This window comes from Pinus tabuliformis, chromosome 9 (assembly GCF_031772625.1).
Source record: "Pinus tabuliformis cultivar Carrire ecotype Pingquan chromosome 9, CPIR1, whole genome shotgun sequence".
NCBI classification, from domain to species: domain Eukaryota; kingdom Viridiplantae; phylum Streptophyta; class Pinopsida; order Pinales; family Pinaceae; genus Pinus; species Pinus tabuliformis.
Genome location: NC_142307.1, coordinates 207,798,849 through 207,805,511, shown reverse-complemented (window position 1 = coordinate 207,805,511; position 6,663 = coordinate 207,798,849). Strand labels below are relative to the sequence as shown.

General features: G+C 37.9%; 1 pseudogene; it reads left to right on the top strand.

Moving 5' to 3' along the window:
• Positions 1–4,689: 4,689 nt before the first annotated feature.
• On the top strand, positions 4,690–5,501 carry LOC149147878 (ethylene-response factor C3 pseudogene; annotated as a pseudogene).
• The last annotated feature ends 1,162 nt before the right edge of the window (positions 5,502–6,663 follow it).

The following is a 6,663-nucleotide window of genomic DNA, read 5'->3' as shown; positions in this document are numbered from 1 at the left end:
TGCATTCAGTCTCCCAGCCTCTTGGTGAAAATTGCGCAAACCTTTCAGTTATTCACCCAGGTGTGTTGCATGTTAGCCCTCAAGTTAATTTTGGTTTTCAACTAACAGATTGCTTGCCATGAGTGTTTCTCTATCTCTAGGTATCATAAGTGTTCGTCTATCTCTCAACAGTACGTACAGGTATAATGGCTTCCAAGAGAGCGGGGTCAAAGGACACCATTGAGAGTGCAACAGGAGATGCAGTCGAGCAAGTGTTTATGAGCTTGCCGATCTATGAAGACACTAAGTTGTTCATAGACAAGGAGATCAATATGAAATGGTAGGACACCAATGACACCTTTTTAGGCACATTTGAGGAGAATTTGGAAGACCGTAGGGTCTATGTCAACATACATCAGACTCGATTGTACCAAATTGCATGCAAGTATTCCGCGTTTCCATGCGCAGACATGATCCAATGAATTGTCTCGCATATTTATCCAGAGACAATGTTGTTGAGCAATGTCAACGGAACAGAACTTGCTACCTTCAGGGAAAAGGACTTTCAAGAGATGTATCGCTTGCCGCAACCAGTGATCACGATGGATACACCCTTCACCAGACCCAGCAGCAATGCAAACTTAAGGGACATCTTGAAGAGATGGGTGAAAGATCCATCCAAGTTCAGGACAACACCTAACCAAGTGTACAAGACAAGGATATTGCGAAAGGCATATCAGCTCTTGGTCATCTTAGCATGCCACTTATACAACCAAGAGAGTAGAGAAACCTTCCTGCAGAGTTGGGTGATTGTGTTGGATCAAATGGTGAGTGAAGGAAGACCTTTCAACTGGTTTGACATGTTGGCTCTCAGGTTGAAGGAACAAGTAACAAAAGCCCGACATCTGCCCAAGGGTTAGCAAGCGAAGCTATTCATGTCTGCTTACATACTTGATGCAGTTTGTGCCCATCAACAGTTCCCAGGCTTGGGTTGGGCATGAACACCTTCAGAAACCTCTGTGCACACTTATTGCAGGTTGTTCTCCGAATGCAACTTCCGTGGAGTTATCATACAATTATCAGTCCACTTCGTCACCCTGGTGTACATGATGATATTTGAGCAGGATCCACCTTGCATGTTGCAGGCAACGATGGAGACATTGATTAACATAGCCGATTGGTATGCCTCACCCCTTGGCACCTTCATACGAATGTATAACGCGGAGAAGGCTCTGCATGTTTTACCAAAGTTTTCCATGGATAAGTTCATCGTGCAAGAAGTGTCATGTCACATCTCAATAGGGTTGTCAACGAGATTGCACAAGTAGAAGAAGGCACCTTGGCCCGCCCCTCCTTTGCAGATCAGGTTGTATGAGATCTAGAATCTCAAGCACGCTGAGGCCAAGACAGATGAATTCAAGAGATTCACTTTCGGCACTAGAAGTTTCAATTTGTATGACTCGCATTACTTAATGAAGGACCACTGTGTGAGAGTGCATCATCCCTGGATTCATGGGGTGTGTCATTAGCCTGAGGAAGACCCATGGAGATACTGCTATCACTTCTCAAGGCTCAATGAATTAGTCAACATAGTTGTAGAGTGGTTAGCAAAGCAGAAGGTAGCGACATCTCAAAGAGCAGCATTATCAGTAGTAGTAGAAGGCAACAGAACTGCGCTTGACAAAGTCAAGAGGAAGGTTGCAGATAACGCGGAAGGGGAGCAAAGCTACAAGTTCAAAGCAGATCCGCTTGTGTTGAGAGCAGCGTTGGAGATTGAGGCTAAGAGGTGAGATCACGATAGGAGGATCACGCAAAGGCAAAGAGAGAAGCAAAATTTGGAGGAAGCAGAAAAGGAGTTGCAGGAGTTGAAGCAACAACTCAGGGAAGAACAAGAGCTGTGAAGAAGAGAGAAGGGAGCGCAGCAAGAACACGAATAGCAGGAGGTGCAACATGCACACATTGATGAAACTGCACCCATACAAGTTATTGACTCATTCGAGTAGCTGGCATAGAGCAGACAGGGTGAGCAGTCGCAGGAGCAGGACTTTGCTCAAGAGATTGAACAGATGCTAGAGAAGATGGACACGGATATGGTTCAGCCAGAGTCAAATCAGGATATTGACCTCATGCCTCAGAACCAAGAGGTCACCCCATCAGCTTTGCCGGATCCAGAAGCAGAGCAAGTCCCAAGCAATCAAGGAGACATTGAAATCCTTGAAGGCAATCTAGAGCTGGAGATGCACAACATATCTTTCGATGAGTCACAACACAAAGTTGTGCAGTCACACAACTTTACGCGGATAAGGCCGAAACGGAGTGAAATTTTCTAATTCCTTAAATTTATCGATCACCTATTTGAAGTGCCAATGGCAACTCCTAGGGATTTTATTGTCATCAATACCACAATAATGCTCATCTTTTCTTGTGCAAACAACCATCTGATTAATGATTATCAAAAAAGTCGTGAACTAATACAGGTCGATATAGAAGCCCTGCAAGCATTCAAAGACTCCGTCACATATGATCCTTCCCAGGCCTTGGTCAACTGGGATGTTGCCAATCATATCTGCAATTGGACTAGTGTCACCTGCCACCCTCTGAAACTGTGCGTCTCTGGGCTAAATCTATACAACATGAGCTTGCAAGGGACTATACCTCCACATTTGTGTAATATGTCGTTTCTTGAAGTGTTGAATTTCGCTTATTACTGTTTCTCTAGCATAGATTTTATGTTTTTATATCAAATAATTTCAAGTTGGTTATATGGCTAATTTAGAACCAAGGCAAAATCAAAGTAAATTTTGGTGTTAGGGCAAAAAGGTGTGTCTCCTTCCTTAATTTGGGCAAAAGGGATGAAAGCTTTATAAATTTTGGTTTTTGTTAGGTAAGTAAAAATGAATGTACAAGTGGAATACTACAAATATTGTAGTTTTTATTTAAAAACTTCAAAATCAAAATTTTATAATCCCGGCAAAAAGGGATGAATGCTTTATAAATTTTGGTGTTTGTTAGGTAAGTAAAGATGAACGTACAAGTGGAATACTATAAATATTGTAGTTTTTATTTAAAAACTTCAAAGTCAAAATTTTAGAATCGGGGGCAAAAGGGATGAATGCTTTATAAATTTTGGTTTTTTTGTTAGGTAAGTAAAGATGAATGTACAAGCTGAATACTATACATATTGTAGTTTTTATTTAAAAAGTACAAAGTCAAAATTTTATAATCTGAGGGATGAAAGCTTTATAAATTTTGGTTTTTGTTAAGTAAGTAAAGATGAATGTACAAGTGGAATACTATAAATATCGTAGTTTTTATTTAAAAGCTTCAAAGTCAAAATTTTATATCCGGGCAAAAAAAATACTATACATATTGTAGTTTTTATTTAAAAAGTACAAAGTCAAAATTTTATAATCTGAGGGATGAAAGCTTTATAAATTTTGGTTTTTGTTAAGTAAGTAAAGATGAATGTACAAGTGGAATACTATAAATATCAGTTTTTATTTAAAAGCTTCAAAGTCAAAATTTTATATCCGGGCAAACGGGATGAATGCTTTATAATTTTTGGTGTTTGTTAGGTAGATAAAGATGAATGTACAAGTGGAATACTATAAATATTGTTGTTTTTATTTAAAAACTTCAAAGTCAAAATTTTAGAATCTGGGCAAAAGGGATGAATGCTTTATAAATTTTGTTTTTGTTAGGCAAAAGGGATGAATGCTTTATAAATTTTGTTTTTTTGTTACGTAAGTAAAGATGAATGTACAAGCAGAATACTATAAATATTGTAGTTCTTATTTAAAAACTTCAGAGTCAAAATTTTATAATCCGGGAAAAAGGGATGAATGCTTTAAAACTTTTGTTTTTTATGCTTTATAAATTTTGGATTTTGTTAGGTAAAGAAAAATGAACATACAAGTGGAATACTATAAATATTGTAGTTTAAAAACTTCAAAGTCAAAATTTTATAGATGGTAGTTGATACATAATCCATACCAATCATATTCACTCAGGTATATACACTGAATTTTAGATAGATTATTCTAGATTTAGATTGAATTAAAATAAATAAATAAATATTCTAGATTTAGATTAAAATAAAATAAATAAATAAATATGAAAATCACTTGTAGTTGAAAAGATAAAAATAACAAACTCTTAATGGGGTCACCGGGTTATTCTAGGAATCTGTACGGACCACAGTAAGATATTTTAAAGCAGTTGTCTATAAGGCTACTTTTTGAAAGCCTTTCGGCGGGTTTTTCCGGTCGAAATCCGGCAGGAATTTATTGAAATCGCAAGTTTGATAGCTAGTTTCTGCACAATGAAAACGTCGCAGGGGTTTTTCAGGGTGTGCTGAATCTAAATATGCAGTTAAAAAGCCATTTTAACTGCAACAAATCAAGATTTAACCTCAATTTCTTCCGCTAAATTCCGTCACCGGAATCTCCAAAAAATCGCATTATAGACAACTCCTATTTTAAATTCTGTAATGATCCACACAATTAATACCGTAATGTGCATATTGGATTCAGAGCACAATGCATAAGTTTGAGGGATTGAAGTTGCAAGGGTGGATTTACGTGTCAAATTAACCCACGTCAAGATAAGATTTGGGGTTGGAATTTCGTGTCTGTGAGGGCCATTGCGAGCTCTGGTGATGTGTATTTGAAGCAATCGACTCGGTCTTTAGCTCATGTGGCGAGATGTACCGAAAATTCCAATAGGTTGGAGTTCGGGATCGACGTGCAATAACTAAATAACCATGGCGTGGAATTTACAGAGCTCTGTCAATGGGGCGAAGAATTATCCTGCAGATCATATCTCTAGCACCGATCCCACTCTTGGTGGCTGCTTTTCTGAAGAACTGAATCCTTTTCTTCTGAACGAGAACGAGTACGAGGACATGGTTTTGTACAAAGTTCTCAAAGAAGGCATCAGCCATGGCTGGCACCCGACGCCGAGCAGTAATACTCAGAGAAAAGGGCAGAGTAAGACGGCCGAGAGAAAAGAGGTCCAGAGATCGAAACCCACGAAGAAATTAAAAGCAGAGGTCTCGGGTGAAAAGCATTACAGAGGAGTGAGGAAGCGGCCGTGGGGCAAATACGCAGCGGAGATAAGGGACTCCGCGAGGCACGGAGTCCGCGTCTGGTTGGGAACTTTTGAAACGGGCGAGGATGCCGCCATGGCTTATGATCAAGCTGCCTTCGCCATGAGAGGCTCCAACGCTATTCTTAACTTCCCCGTTGAAGTCGTTCGGCGCAGGTCGTTCGAGCGCGGCCCGGTTCTTCCAGCATCCACCGTCAAATTCTCCTGCTGGTCTTCTGAAACCAGCTCCAGTACCCAGCTTTTCGACTGCAACAGCCGGATCCAGCAGCTCGATGAAACGCAACCAGTACTGGAGTTCGAGACTCTCAGTGTGGATTACTTGGAGAAGCTTCTGGTATCCTCGCAAGGAGCGGCTGCTGATTTCTGATACTTGTGTTATCATTCCACTGATTTATCGTTTCTTGGTGTGATTTTATATAACAATGTCTAAATATATCACTGTAAATTCAATGGAAACTCTTCTTTTATTCTTATTGTTTTTAAAGTTAATAATTTCTAATAAAATTTTCAATCATTCAAATAAATTTATTCCATTGATAATCTCATTTAAAATTAAATCTCATTCCAGTTAAAGGATCCACAAACATCTAATTTGACAAATATAAATATAATTTTGATTATTATTTTTTTAAATTTAAATGTAGTTATATATCATATTATATAATATGAGAAAGGCGTACAAAATTCTGGAGTGGAATCTTGCCATAGGGTAAACTGGGACCTCCATCCGCCGAAAAAAAACAGCCTACTAATCTATTACATTTTAACCCATCGTTTCTCTGTTCCGTACAAAAGGTAACATCAATTCTTGCTAACCATACAATAACTCTGACATAAGGACTAGTTGAAAACATTCCTACACCCAGAGATGACAAACTTTCTTCCATTTGTTGGTTAATTCATTCGTCTTTGCTTGGCAATAGGTTCCGCTTGAGCTGTACCAAAAGGTTAGGGAACTTTTCCTATAAAATAAGACTTTTTTTAATGCCATTTGTTAGTGGTTTTATTTTGACTGTGCTAAACCGTCATGTCAATCATAATTGTCTTAAATTTACCATTTAAGAGGTCAATTTTGTGGACAATAGCCTATCATTGTATGCTTCTTTTCTTTATAACTTAGACCATAACGATCCTTATTAACATATATGTTTGAATGATTTTTTTTTTTTTTTTTTTTTATATCTTTAGTTTTTGGGAAAGCCTTCAAATTTCTTTTGACTTTATTCACACGACCATTTACATCTTTTTATATTTTTTCCCTGGATGGTTTCTTTCATCTCCTCTAATTTTACCTTAGGGAATTTGGTAGGTAGAAATTAGCCACTACCTAGGTTTTTTAGTAACATGATGAGTGTATTTAGGTAGAAGGGATTTCAAGGTATAGGCATTAGGTTTTTTTTTCCCTTTTTACTAGTTAGGAGGTTATTTCTTTTGGTCATTATTAATGTACTAAGTCTAGATTTGAAGAAAGAAAAAATGATAGGAAATATATTAAAATGTTGAATAGAATTACTCATGGAACTCTTTTTCCCCTTTTACTAGCTAGGAAGTTATTTCCTTTGGTCATTATTAATATAC